The sequence below is a fragment of the Hypanus sabinus genome, chromosome 7 (assembly GCF_030144855.1).
Source record: "Hypanus sabinus isolate sHypSab1 chromosome 7, sHypSab1.hap1, whole genome shotgun sequence".
In the NCBI taxonomy this organism is placed as follows: Eukaryota; Metazoa; Chordata; class Chondrichthyes; order Myliobatiformes; family Dasyatidae; genus Hypanus; species Hypanus sabinus.
This window is the reverse complement of record NC_082712.1, coordinates 91,246,590-91,260,161: the sequence shown is the minus strand read 5'-3', so window position 1 is coordinate 91,260,161 and position 13,572 is coordinate 91,246,590. Positions and strand designations below refer to the sequence as shown.

The 13,572-nt window shown below is 55.9% G+C and overlaps 1 protein-coding gene across 1 annotated transcript in view; it reads right to left on the bottom strand.

Moving 5' to 3' along the window:
- The window catches only part of LOC132396983 (active breakpoint cluster region-related protein-like), a 137,952-nt gene that overhangs the window by 17,011 nt on the left and 107,369 nt on the right, over window positions 1-13,572 (bottom strand).

Below are 13,572 nucleotides of genomic sequence, written 5' to 3'. Positions count from 1 at the left end.
CCAACACTCCCTGAACCCTCATCCCATCACTCCCTCACCCCTCATCCCATCACTCCCTCACCCTTCATCCCATCACTCCCTCACCCCTCATCCCATCACTCCCTGAACCCTCATCCCACAACTCCCTCACCCCTCATCCCATCATTCCCTCACCCCTCATCCCATCACTCCCTGAACTATCATCCCATCACTCCCTCACCCCTCATCCCCATCACTCCCTGAACCCTCATCCCATCACTCCCTCACCACTCATCCCCATCACTCCCCAAACCCTCATCCCATCACTCCCTTACCCCTCATCCCATAACTCCCTCACCCTATCCCATCATTCCCTCTCCCCTCACCTCATCACTCCTTCACCCCTCATCCCATCACTCCCTCACCCCTCATCCCATCACTCCCTGAACCCTCATCCCATCACTCCCTGAACCCTCATCCCACAACTCCCTCACCCCTCATCCCATCACACCCTCACCCCTCATCCCATCACTCCCTCACCCCTCATCCCATCACTCCCTCACCCCTCATCCCATCACTCCCTGAACCCTCATCCCATCACTCCCTCACCCCATCCCATCACTCCCTGACCCCTCATCCCATCACTCCCTCACCCCATCCCATCACTCCCTGAACCCTCATCCCACAACTCCCTCACCCCTCATCCCATCACTCCCTCACCCCTCATCCCATCACATCCTCACCCCTCATCCCATCACTCCCTCACCCCTCATCCCATCACTCCCTGAACCCTCATCCCATCACACCCTCACCCCTCATCCCATCACTCCCTCACCCCTCATCCCATCACTCCCTCACCCCTCATCCCATCACTCCCTGAACCCTCATCCCATCACTCCCTCACCCCATCCCATCACTCCCTGACCCCTCATCCCATCACTCCCTCACCCCATCCCATCACTCCCTCACCCCTCATCCCACAACTCCCTCACCCCATCCCATCACTCCCTCACCCCTCATCCCATCACTCCCTGAACCCTCATCCCATCATTCCCTCACCCCTCATCCCATCACTCCCTGAACCCTCATCCCATCACTCCCTTACCCCTCATCCCATAACTCCCTCACCCTATCCCATCATTCCCTCTCCCCTCATCCCATCACTCCCTGAACCCTCATCCCACAACTCCCTCACCCCTCATCCCATCATTCCCTCACCCCTCATCCCATCACTCCCTGAACTATCATCCCATCACTCCCTCACCCCTCATCCCCATCACTCCCTGAACCCTCATCCCATCACTCCCTCACCACTCATCCCCATCACTCCCCAAACCCTCATCCCATCACTCCCTTACCCCTCATCCCACAACTCCCTCACCCCTCATCCCATCACTCCCTGAACCCTCATCCCATCACTCCCTCACCCCTCATCCCATCATTCCCTCACCCCTCATTCCATCACTCCCTGAACCCTCATCCCATCACTTCCTCACCCCTCATCCCATCATTCCCTCACCCCTCATCCCCAACACTCCCTGAACCCTCATCCCATCACTCCCTCACCCCTCATCCCATCACTCCCTCACCCTTCATCCCATCACTCCCTCACCCCTCATCCCATCACTCCCTGAACCCTCATCCCACAACTCCCTCACCCCTCATCCCATCATTCCCTCACCCCTCATCCCATCACTCCCTGAACTATCATCCCATCACTCCCTCACCCCTCATCCCCATCACTCCCTGAACCCTCATCCCATCACTCCCTCACCACTCATCCCCATCACTCCCCAAACCCTCATCCCATCACTCCCTTACCCCTCATCCCATAACTCCCTCACCCTATCCCATCATTCCCTCTCCCCTCACCTCATCACTCCTTCACCCCTCATCCCATCACTCCCTCACCCTTCACCTCATCACTCCCTCACCCCTCATCCCATCACTCCCTGAACCCTCATCCCATCACTCCCTGAACCCTCATCCCACAACTCCCTCACCCCTCATCCCATCACTCCCTCACCCCTCATCCCATCACACCCTCACCCCTCATCCCATCACTCCCTCACCCCTCATCCCATCACTCCCTCACCCCTCATCCCATCACTCCCTGAACCCTCATCCCATCACTCCCTCACCCCATCCCATCACTCCCTGACCCCTCATCCCATCACTCCCTCACCCCATCCCATCACTCCCTGAACCCTCATCCCACAACTCCCTCACCCCTCATCCCATCACTCCCTCACCCCTCATCCCATCACACCCTCACCCCTCATCCCATCACTCCCTCACCCCTCATCCCATCACTCCCTGAACCCTCATCCCATCACTCCCTGAACCCTCATCCCACAACTCCCTCACCCCTCATCCCATCACTCCCTCACCCCTCATCCCATCACACCCTCACCCCTCATCCCATCACTCCCTGACCCCTCATCCCATCACTCCCTCACCCCATCCCATCACTCCCTGAACCCTCATCCCACAACTCCCTCACCCCTCATCCCATCACTCCCTCACCCCTCATCCCATCACTCCCTCACCCCATCCCATCACTCCCTGAACCCTCATCCCACAACTCCCTCACCCCTCATCCCATCACTCCCTCACCCCTCATCCCATCACACCCTCACCCCTCATCCCATCACTCCCTCACCCCTCATCCCATCACTCCCTCACCCCTCATCCCATCACTCCCTCACCCCATCCCATCACTCCCTGAACCCTCATCCCACAACTCCCTCACCCCTCATCCCATCACTCCCTCACCCCTCATCCCATCACACCCTCACCCCTCATCCCATCACTCCCTGAACCCTCATCCCATCACTCCCTCACCCCTCATCCCATCACTCCCTCACCCCTCATCCCATCACTCCCTCACCCCTCATCCCATCACTCCCTGAACCCTCATCCCATCACTCCCTCACCCCATCCCATCACTCCCTCACCCCTCATCCCATCACTGCCTAACCCCTGATCCTTCACTCCCTGATACCTCACCTCATCACTCCCTGACCCCGATCCATCACTCGGAACCCTAACACCATTGCTCCGACCTTTGACCCCATTTTCTCTGGTCCTGACCACATCACTTTCCGACCCTGACTCAATCTCTCTTCCCCTTACCCATCTCCCCCTGACTCCTCTGCCATTCATACTCTGACCCCTCACCTCATCAATCTGATCACCTCACTTTGTGACCCCCCATCCTCACCCCAATCCACTGCGCTCTCCCCCTGAACCCCATTACTCGCTGACCCCATATCCTATCACACTCAAGCCCCTCACCGCCACCCCTGCCGACATCTCACTCCTTCTTCCCCTGACCTCCTGTCCTCTCATTCCCTTGAGCTCCCAACTTGCCAACCCCTTCCTGATAACAAACACAAAACGCTGGAGGGACTCAGCGGCCAGGCAGCACCTATGGAAGTATCTACAGTCGATGCTTTGGGTCGAGACCCTTCAGCAGGACCTCCCTGATTCCTTATCTGCTCACTCACAATCCCACTTGACCTCTGACCCCACCCTCAGCCCTGACAAGTTCACAGTAAGTCTGAAACACAGGGCCCTGAGGAGAAAAAGGAGAGTGGGGGAAATGGGCCCCAGTGGGTTTATATCCCAGAACACTAGGGTTTTCAACTAGACAGCAGCTAATTGGAGACAGTTGGGAAATTACATGTGCATTTTCCCTGAGTAACATCATAATTATCTGGCATCTTAATCACATGTAGATGGCACAGGTTTAGTTGACACTGCAGAGTGAGTGCATGCCTGCATCTGAGATGGAGTTTTGCTCAAATGCAAAGAGGGAAGAAGTTATTTCTGGTCTAGAATTGCACAATTGGTTAATTAACTAAGAATCCGGTAGTACGTGACGTTGTTCGGAAGTTGATAAAAATATAATTGAAACTGATTTTGTTCAATCTGAAACAAGAACTATTAGCTGAACAAGATAAGCTCTGATGGTTGGATACAATAGACAGGAAGACGACACACAGTTAGGTACAGGATCGGAACCCAGTGCTGATGTTCCTCCACCTCGAGGTTCAATGTGTTGTGCAGAGATGCTCTTCTGCATAGAGTCACTCTGTGTCTGACCCCGGGAGTGTGTGATGGGACGGTGGGGAGGGAGATTCACTCTGTGTCTGACCCTGGGAGTGTGTGATGGGACGGTGGGGAGGGAGTTTCACTCTGTGTCTGACCCCGGGAGTGTGTGATGGGACAGTGTGGAGGGAGCTTCACTCTGTGTCTGACCCCGGGAGTGTGTGATGGGACAGTGTAGAGGGGGCTTCACTCTGTGTCTGACCCTGGGAGTGTGTGATGGAACATTGTAGAGGGAGCTTCACTCTGTGTCTGACCCCGGGAGTGTGTGATGGGACAGTGTGGAGGGAGCTTCACTCTGTGTCTGACCCCGGGAGTGTGTGATGGGACAGTGTAAAGGGAGCTTCACTCTGTGTCTGACCCCGGGAGTGTGTGATGGGACAGTGTAGAGGGAACTTCACTCTGTGTCTGACCCTGGGAGTGTGTGATGGGACAGTGTAGAGGGAGCTTCACTCTGTGTCTGACCCCAGGAGTGTGTGATGGGACAGTGTAGAGGGAGCTTCACTCTGTGTCTGACCCACAGTGTGCATGTTGGGACAGTGTAAAGGGAGCTTCACTCTGTGTCTGACCCTGGGAGTGTGTGATGGGACGGTGTGGAGGGGGCTTCACTCTATGTCTGACCCTGGGAGTGTGTGATGGGAGAGTGTAGAGGGAGCTTCACTCTGTGTCTGACCCTTTTTTTTTCCCTTTTTTTTTATTACAAAATCCTTTATTACAAATTTCGGTGCTATACAATATATACAAAACAGTGGCAATCACAATTACTGCACTACAAATAGACAATAGACATTACACCAGAATGTTGCCATCCCTATCCACGATGGCATTTACACCCCGCGGAGCCCAACGGTCTCGAAACTCCTCCAAGGCCGCTGTGGACTGCGCGTGTTCCTTTTCAATAGTTACCCGGGCACGAACATACTCCCTAAACATTGCCAGGCAGTCTGCCCGGGGAGATCCTCCCGCCACCCGTTTCCAAGACCCACGGATGGTGGATTTCGCCAGCCCCAGGAGCAAGTTGACTAGGACATCCTCATCCCTCCATGCCCCCTTCCTTACTGGATGACCATATATAAACAGGGTGGGACTAAAATGCAGCCAGAAGGCGAGAAGCAGCCCACGCAAATATGCAAAAAGAGGCTGCAGCCTCACACACTCCATGTACATGTGGTACACCGTCTCCTCCAGCCCGCAGAAGTGGCATGCGGGTGGGAAGTCCATGTACAAACTGAAAAACTTATTGCAGGGCACTGCCCTATGCAGTACCCTCCAGCCGAGATCCCCCAGGTGCATGGGAAGAACCCCGGCGTAAAGGGACTTCCAGTGGGGACCCTCCTCACCTCTGGGTGGAAGGACCCATGGCGGTCGGGACGGTGTACAAGGGCAAGGAAGTGGAGGATGTGGAGTAGCAGCCCATACAGATACCTCCTACTTGCATCCCTGAATGGGACTGTGGGTATTGATGAGAGACGGCTCAAGTTGTGTGGACACGGCTCCCGGAGAAGATTGCGGGGTCTGGGCCCGACCAGCAGCTTGGCCTGAGTCGGTCCACACAACTGAGCCGCACCGACAGCCACTGAGGTAGGGCAAGGGCCGGCCAAGACCCCGCCCTCCGCCTGAGGAGGGGATTCCCGGCCTGAGGCGACCATGTTCCAGACTCTCAGTAGGTCCTGATAGAAGCCGGGCAGACTCCGCAAAGCAGTACGGCTGACACCCGCCGGTGGTAGCCGCATGTCTTCATGAAGACAGCAGCCCCTCCGGAGGAAGAAAGTCGCCAACACGTGCCACCTGGGAGGGTGCTCGGCGTACAGGAATCTCTGCAGAATCCTGAGGCGGAGAGCCGCCAGCTGCGTTCGGACGCACACCAGCGACTGTCCGCCCTCTCCCACTGGGAGACTCAAGACCGCTGCAGAGACCCAGTGTTTCCTGTTGCCCCAGAAGAAGTCCACTAATTTCCTCTGCAGTCTTGCAACAAACGGGGCAGGAGGGGCCAAGGTGACCATCCGGTACCACAACATGGAGGCCACCAGCTGGTTTATGACCACCACCCTGCCTCGATAGGAAAGCACCCTGAGAAGGCCTGACCAGCGCCCCAGCTGGGCCATGACTTTCATCTCCAGGTCCTGCCAGTTCGCCAGCCAGGTCTCCCCAGAAGGACTCAGGTAGACTCCCAGATAGAGGAGACGCCTAGTACTCCACTCAAAAGCTCTCATCTCCTCCGGCAGGGAGTTCACCTGCCACTGACCCACTAAGAGTCCGGAACATTTCGCCCAGTTGATCCTGGCGGAGGATGCCGCCGAGAAAACGTCTTGGCACTCGCGCATCTTCCACAGGTCATTGGGATCTGTCATCATGAGGAGTACATCATCGGCGTAGGCCGAGAGGACGACCTCCATGTCCGGTTCACGCAGAACCAGACCTGTCAGTCTTCGCCGTAGGAGGCTCAGGAATGGCTCGACAAAGATCGCATACAATTGACCGGACATGGGGCATCCCTGACGTACTCCTCTCCTGAAGGGAATGGGCGCTGCCAGTGATCCATTGACCTTAACAAGGCACTCTGCGGCAGAGTAGAGGAGCCGAACTCGGGCCACAAAGTGTGGTCCGAGCCCAAAGGCCTGCAGAGTGCCCACCAGGAAACTGTGGTCTACCCGGTCAAACGCCTTCTCCTGGTCAAGAGAAAGAAGCGCTGCCGGGGACCCAGTCTCCTGGTGCAGGTGGATCAGGTCCCGTACTAGGTGGACATTGTCCTGGATGGAGCGGCCCGGGACTGTGTAAGATTGGTCAGGATGAATCACCTGTCTCAGTACTGAACCAAGACGTTGGCCATTGCCCGGGCGAAGATCTTGTAGTCCGCGCACAAGAGGGAGACCGGGCGCCAGTTCTTTAGCAGGCGAAGGTCTCCCTTCTTGGGCAGCAGGACCACGACAGCTCTCCGCCATGAGAGGGGCAATTCCCCGGTGGCTAGGCTCTCCCCTAGAACAAGGCGGTAATCGACCCCCAGGACATCCCAAAAAGCCTGATAAAACTCCACACTCAGACCATCTGAGCCAGGGGATTTACCCCTCCGGAGTTGCCGAAGGGCAGTAGACAGCTCCTCCCCAGTCAGGGAGGCGTCCAGACGCGCTGCGTCATCTGGGCTGACCTTTGGTAAATCTCCCCAGACCTCACTGCACGCCCCCGCATTTGACGGATCCGGTGAGAATAAGGACCGATAGAAAGTGCGGACTTCTTCGATAATTTCGTCAGGATCCGTGATGGAGGAGCCATCAGCAGCCAATAGCTCCACCAGCTGCTTTTGAACTCCCCGCCACTTCTCCAACGAGTAGAAGAAGGGTGAGCCGCGGTCCAAATCTTGCAGCATTTGGATCCGCGACCTCACATATGCACCTCGGGACTGCTGAAGCTGCAGATTCCTGAGTGCGTCCTTCTTCTCCTGGTATTCCTGCCACAGTTGTTGGTCTCCACCGGTCGGACCAAGACGGGTCTCCAGGTCAAGCAACGCTCTCTCAAGCCGCTCAATCTCAGAGTCCCGCCTCTTTGTCGACCCCCTAGTGTACTCCCGACATAAAAACCGGATGTGGCCCTTGCCCACATCCCACCACAGCCGTAGGGAGCAGAACTCTCTCCGTCTCTCTCTCCAGGCGGCCCAGAACGCTCGGAATGAATCATGGAATCGGCTGTCCTCCAGCAGCCGGTTGTTAAAGTGCCAATACCCGGATCCCACCCGAGGGTGCAGAGGAGTAAATTCCATCCACACAAGGTGATGATCCGAGCACGACACCGGCCGCATGGAGGAAGCCGACACGCGGGAGACATAAGCCCGAGAGATATACAGGCGGTCTATCCGGGAACCCCCCTCTCTCGATCTTCTGGAGAAGGCGCTAGAGTCGGGGTGAAGATTCCGCCAGCTGTCCGCCAAGTCAAAGGAGCCGACTAGCTCCTTTAACCTTTTCGCCGATGCCGGGTCGCGTTGGAGGCCCGAGCGGTCCTCCACCTCGAGGGTACAGTTGAAGTCTCCCCCGAGGATGACGCAGTCCCCCGGGTCGATGGAACTCAGCAAGGTGGACAGCGGTCAGAATAGGCGCGTCTGCATCACCCCGCGCCTCGGAGCGTACACGTTGATAAAATGTAACGGTACACCATCCAGGCGCACAGCCAGGTGGAGCAGACGGCCGGGCACAACATCTTGGACTCCTACGATTTCTGGCCGGAAGGTTGGGGCTAACAGGATCGCCACCCCACTAGAGTTGGAGCTAAGGTGACTCATGTAGACCCCGCCCTGCCACTCCAGGAGCCAAGCGGACTCGTCCCCTGGGGTGGTATGGGTTTCCTGCAGGAAACTCACCGCGTATCTCCCGTCCCTGAGGACTGAGAGATTGTTATACCTGCGGAGAGAGCCCCTGCTGCCGTTTACATTGAGACTAGCTATGGTAAGCTTCATGTCGGGAGCACACTAGGCCTCAGCACCAGTCCCCTTCCCACTGAGAGCGATGGCGCCCTCAGCCGCACTCTCCCGAAGAAAACCGAGAATATCCTTTGCTTTCCGGGCCCGACTGCTACCATCGCTACCCTGTGACCCACCATCTCCCGAAGGAGCGAGGCTGCTTTCCACCCTGATGTCCCGCACCAGGTCATCCAGGAAGGATTTCAGCTGCCGCCTGTCATTCCCTGACACAGCATTCCTCTTCCCCTTCCCCTTCCGTCTGAGGATGACCCTCAGGGACTTCACCAGCCTCGGCATGCTAGGCCAGCGAAGCGAGGCTAGTTTAGGCCGATGCTTTGCACCAACGGAGGAGTGAATAAACTCTCTGATCTCCTCCACAGGTATCAATGGGGACTTCTCTGGAGGGGTGAGGATGTCCATTGTCTCGCTGTCAAATGAATCCCCCTCCAACCCCTCACTGCAGACAGATCCCCCACCGTCCTCCTCATGTGGTGTATAAGGTGGCTGCCCCTGTAACCTACACTACACAGCGGGTACCTCCCCTATACCTTCCCGCTCTACCGTCTCAGCAGTCTTACCCACAGTTGCGACGATGGAGGGAAAATCCCAAGGGACTCCCTGCAGGCCACTAGTTGATGGGGTCGGCATGCAGGTTACATCACCCTCCCCAGGAGACAGGCATGAAGGGGACCCCAGCAGCTCTGGCCCAATGGATTCACTGGCAGCCTGATGCTGACTGTGAGAGAGCCTGGTCTCCTCTCCACCTGTACTAGTTAATACATTTGCCTCCAGGGAGGCGCTGACTGCTAAGTCCTGGGTGGAGGGCTCCAGGTCTGTTTTAGGCGTGCAAACAGGCCCAGCACTAGCTTCACGCACAACCACACCACCCACCTCAGGACTGGTGTCTGCATCTGGGGATTCAGGGTTAGACACAACTCCCACCTGGATCCCCACCCCTTTCTGGGACTCCCCCTCATCTGCATTCTCTGCTCTCTTGGGGGAACAATCCCATCTCCTCTTCAAGCCGGAGGAGTATACAGGTGCGGAATTCACCGACAGCGCGGTACTCTCCGCTCCTATCGCCCCGTCCAACCGTACGCTTCCCCGAGCCTCCCTCTCCACCTCAGGGCAAATGGGCGTGAGCTCTGCAGTCTCGGGGGCCGACTTTTTCACGTGTTTCGACTTCTCCCTCGCTTTCTTGCCCCGCCCGGACTCCACCCTGTCCCTCGCCTGAACCTCCCCACACGTAGCCCCAGGATCACCCGCCTGAACCACAGGGGTAGGAGCAGACGTAGGAATAGGGGCAGGGTTAGAGACAGGGTCAGGGGCAGGAGCAGGAGCAGGGGTCGGCACAGGTGTAGGAGCAGGGATGGGATCAGGGGCAGAGGTAGCTGGGGCACAAGTTCCTGAAGTGGACTCCCAGGGTTTTCGGGTGCTAGGACAGTCCCTCCGAAAGTGCCCCACCTCCCCGCACGCATGGCACCGTGGGCGCTCAGAGCTCCAATACACCTGATAATCTACCCCCCCCGTGCCGGACAGTAAACCGGCCCTCAACTTCATCCTCCCGTTCCAGTTTCATGAATACCTGTCGCCGGAAAGAGATTACGGTCCGGAGGGTGCGCCTCCTGAATTTGTGCCTGATGGCAGTTATCTCTGACCGTACTTGCCCCAAGCGGGCCAATGCGGGAAGCAGGTCCTCGTTGGGGATGAAAGGCTGTACGTGACCGAGGACGATGCGTTGTGTGGGAGCTGTCACTAGCTCCATCTGTAAAAAGATGTTCTCCACCGTGATCCCTCTACTGAGGGCCCGATGCACCAACTCATCATTCCTCAGGTAAAACACCGCCTTCCCGAACTCCTTCTCAGCGGCCAAAACACCATCTCTCCCCAACAAGTCCTCCATAGCCTCCGCGCACTTTTCCAGCTTAGTTCCAGTTCGCAAAATACATTGCACCCCGCGTTCAACTTTCATCGACCGAAACAGGGCGTTGTCTGAGGCCGGAGAGGCAGCCGCCTTTGCATAACTCCCCGCAGGCCTGCGACTCCCTGTAGACTGGTCCGGCATGTTACTTGTGTGTCCGAACCAAGAATGATACGGTGGTGCTGGTTATAAAGTCTCGGAGTGAGTTGAGTAACTGGCGGGAAAAGTTTGTACTCGACGGTACCTTGCTGGCCCAATGCCAGAAATTCCAACGCCAGGAAAGGCTCCGTTAGTCCTGCAGAAACTTCCAGGCCGTGAGAGGTCGAGACGTCCCAAACGACGGTTCGGCTCCAACACCGAACGACAATCCCGACGATAGAGATGGAAGGAGGTTGCCCCGATGTCAGTGGGGACAAACAACGTCGTTTGCCTCCGGTTTTGGGAGCGAAACTGCTTCACGGCGAGTTGCCAGCCGCCACAGCAGGGTGCTACGCAGTTCGAAGCCGTCAACGAACCCCGTCCAAACTGGCAGAAAAACTCCAAACGAAGCTTCCACTCTAAACCAGCCGCTCACTTAGAAGTTCAAGGGACGTTGGAAACCAATTTCCAAGCAATTCAAGACCTTCATAAAGTAGTTTTTCCCCGATTTCTCCCAGCGCAATCAGAACAGCTCCACTCTGTGTCTGACCCCGGGAGTGTGTGACGGGACGGTGCGGAGGGAGGATCACTCTGTGTCTGACCCTGGGAGTGTGTGATGGGACGGTGTAGAGGGAGCTTCACTCTGTGTCTGACCCCAAGAGTGTGTGACGGGACGGTGCGGAGGGAGGGTCACTCTGTGTCTGACCCTGGGAGTGTGTGATGGGACGGTGTAGAGGGAGCTCCACTCTGTGTCTGACCCTGGGAGTGTGTGATGTGACAGTGTAGAGGGAGATTCACTCTGTGTCTGACCCCGGGAGTGTGTGACGGGACGGTGCGGAGGGAGGGTCACTCTGTGTCTGACCCTGGGAGTGTGTGATGGGACGGTGTAGAGGGAGCTTCACTCTGTGTCTGACCCCAAGAGTGTGTGATGGGACAGTGCAGAGGGAGATTCACTCTGTGACTGACCCTGGGAGTGTGTGATGGGACAGTGTAGAGGGAGCTTCACTCTGTGTCTGCCCCTGGGAGTGTGTGATGGGACAGTGTAGAGGGAGATTCACTCTGTGTCTGACCCTGGGAGTGTGTGATGGGACAGTGTAGAGGGAGCTTCACTCTGTGTCTGACCCCGGGAGTGTGTGATGGGACAGTGTGGAGGGAGCTTCACTCTGTGTCTGACCCTGGGCGTGTGTGATGGGACAGTGTAGAGGGAGCTTCACTCTATGTCTGCCCCTGGGAGTGTGTGATGGGACAGTGTAGAGGGAGCTTCACTCTGTGTCTGACCCTGGGAGTGTGTGATGGGACAGTGTAGAGGGAGCTTCACTCTGTGTCTGACCCTGAGAGTGTGATGGGACAGTGTGGAGGAAGCTTCACTCTGTGTCTGACCCCGGGAGTGTGTGGTGGGACAGTGTAGAGGGAGCTTCACTCTGTGTCTGACCCCGGGAGTGTGGGATGGGACAGTGTAGAGGGAGTTTCACTCTGTGTCTGACCCCGGGAGTGTGTGATGGGACAGTGTAGAGAGAGCTTCACTCTGTGTCTGACCCCAGGAGTATGTGATGGGACAGTGTAGAGAGAGCTTCACTCTGTGTCTGACCCCGGGAGTGTGTGATGGGACAGTGTAGAGGGAGATTTACTCTGTGTCTGACCCTGAGAGTGTGTGATGGGACAGTGTAGAGGGAGTTTCACTCTGTGTCTGACCCTGGGAGTGTGTGATGGGACAGTGTAGAGGGAGCTTCACTCTGTGTCTGACCCCGGGAGTGTGTGATGAGGGAGCTTCACTCCATCTCTATCCCAGTCCTTACTATAGATGTGTACTGCCTCACTGTGCAACACATGCCTTATTCTGGTGATCGACCCTCCCAAATCATTTCCACCCCTGTCCTCCTTGCCAAGTGCCCACAGTAGTTTATTTGGATGGACACTCAGTGGCCACTTTATTAGGCACAGGAGTGGAAGCCGGTGTGGTCTTCTGCTGCTGTAACACATCCACGTCAAGCTTCGACATGTTGTGTCTTCAGAGATGCTCTTCTGCACACCACTGTTGTAACACGTGATTATTTGAGTTACTGTCAGCTTGAACCAGTCTGGCCATTCTCCTCTGACCTCTCTCATTAATAGGCATTCTCAGCCACGGAACTGCAACTCTCCCTTATTAAGCCCATCACCCTTACTGGAGTGTCGGCCGCTGACAGTCCTCTGTCCTGGGACAGTCTTTCACATTCTTTCCAGGTGCAGTACATCTTCTTGGTGTGTCCGTCCTCTCCCAGGGATGAGGTCTTTGGAGCTTCCGCTGGTCTTTCTGTAGCTCTGGGCTTTAACAGGATGGGGTTGCTAACCCAATGCCCAAATCTCCGCTTTCTGCAGCCCGGCGGGAATGTCCATGGAGTTAAACTGCTGCTCGCTGGATGTTTTTATTTTTCACACCATTCTCTGTAAACTGTTGTGTGTGAAATTCAACGATGAAAGTCACTTTCCTTCCCCAGTCTGACGTTTGGTCTGAACAACAACTGAACCTCTTGACCACATCTGCATGCTTTTATGCATTGAGTTGTTGCCAATATGATTGGCCGATTAGATATTTGCATAAACAAGCAGGTGTACCTAATAAAGTGGTCACTGACTGGTCACATTGAATGGCTCTATAGCCAATAGAAATTAATGATCAAAGCAGTTTGCAAAAAATCATGGATCCAGTTTTAAGGCATCAAAGGAAGGGGAAAATTGTTTTTCTGACTAAATGTTGTTTTCTTCTGCAAAGTAAGATCATGAGGGGCATGTAGTCTTTTCCTTGGGGCTGGGCTGCTAAAAACAAGAGGGTATAGGTTTAAAATTAGAGGTGATAGATTTAAAAGGAACATCGGAGGCAGCCGCCTCACACAAAGAGTGGTGTGTACTTGCAGCGAGCTGCCAAAAATAGACTTGGAGGAAGGCACATTAGCAATGTTTAAAAACAATCTAGGGAAGTAGATGGAGAGCAGAGGTTTCGGTGGCTGTGGGTCAGACA